We start from the raw sequence: 1,018 nt of genomic DNA on the forward strand, positions 1-1,018 counted from the left end.
CCGCCCACCGAGCCCCGAGGAGCCCTTGCCTGTGTCCTTCTACCCGGCGCACGGGCAGCCTTCCCTTCTGCCCCCCGCCGCCCGCACATCCCCCACCCCCGCGAGTCGAGGGCTGGACGCTTGCTTCCCCTATTATTCGATATAGCAAACATTTATGGAGTGCTCTCCAAGTACCAAGCACCGTGCCGGGGGCTGGGGCTTCAAAGACAACCAAGACAGACAATCTGGATTTGAAAAACTCCCGTGCAGGACGGGGACGAGTCAGAGGCGAGGGCAAGTGGCTGTAACAATGCAGCGTGCTGGGAAAGATTTATCGGTGCACTGTGCCCAGGGGGCGCGGAGAAGGGAGGGAGGAGAAGTCGGGCTGGGGAGACTGCGAGGCTCAGTTCTGCCCGGGAGTAGGGGGGGTGGGGCTGCGGAGCCGGGGTGAGGGGCGGGGAGGGGAAAGGCTGCTTGTATGCGGGGGCTTCTCCTGGGCGACGGGCTCTGTGAAATGGCCGTGAAGATCACTGACTTTTATTTTGCTGTCTTTATGCCCAGGTACTCCTCAGATCACTTTGCATCACATTAGCCCCTGAGATAAACACCATTATAATCTGGGCTCCGTAATTGAGGAAACTAAGGTTCAGGGGTGGAAGATGTGTGTGGTAGAAAGGGCTGGGTGAGTGAGCAGGTGGCTGTGATATGAGAGAGTGAGGAGTAAGCGAGCGAGTTCCCTCCCCTGCCTCCGGGCAGCAAAGAAAGCGCAGCAGCACCTGTCGGGAGTGGTGGACCCTGAGATTGCGCTGGGAGTAAGTCTAGCACATTAAGAAGAGGAAATGAGTTCCCAGGATCCCGCAGCCTGCAGTACATGGGGAGGCTGTCAGTGGCAGAGTGTGTCATGGTGACATTTACCCTCCTTCATCAAAAATGATCTATACCAGTGCTTCTCAAAATATAATGTGCCTGCGAATCATCTGGAGGTTGCATAGGGCTGGAGTGTGCTGGATTCTGCGTTTCTTTTTTTTTTTTTTTTAAG

The sequence above is a fragment of the Ailuropoda melanoleuca genome, chromosome 13, assembly GCF_002007445.2.
Source record: "Ailuropoda melanoleuca isolate Jingjing chromosome 13, ASM200744v2, whole genome shotgun sequence".
Lineage (NCBI taxonomy): Eukaryota > Metazoa > Chordata > Mammalia > Carnivora > Ursidae > Ailuropoda > Ailuropoda melanoleuca.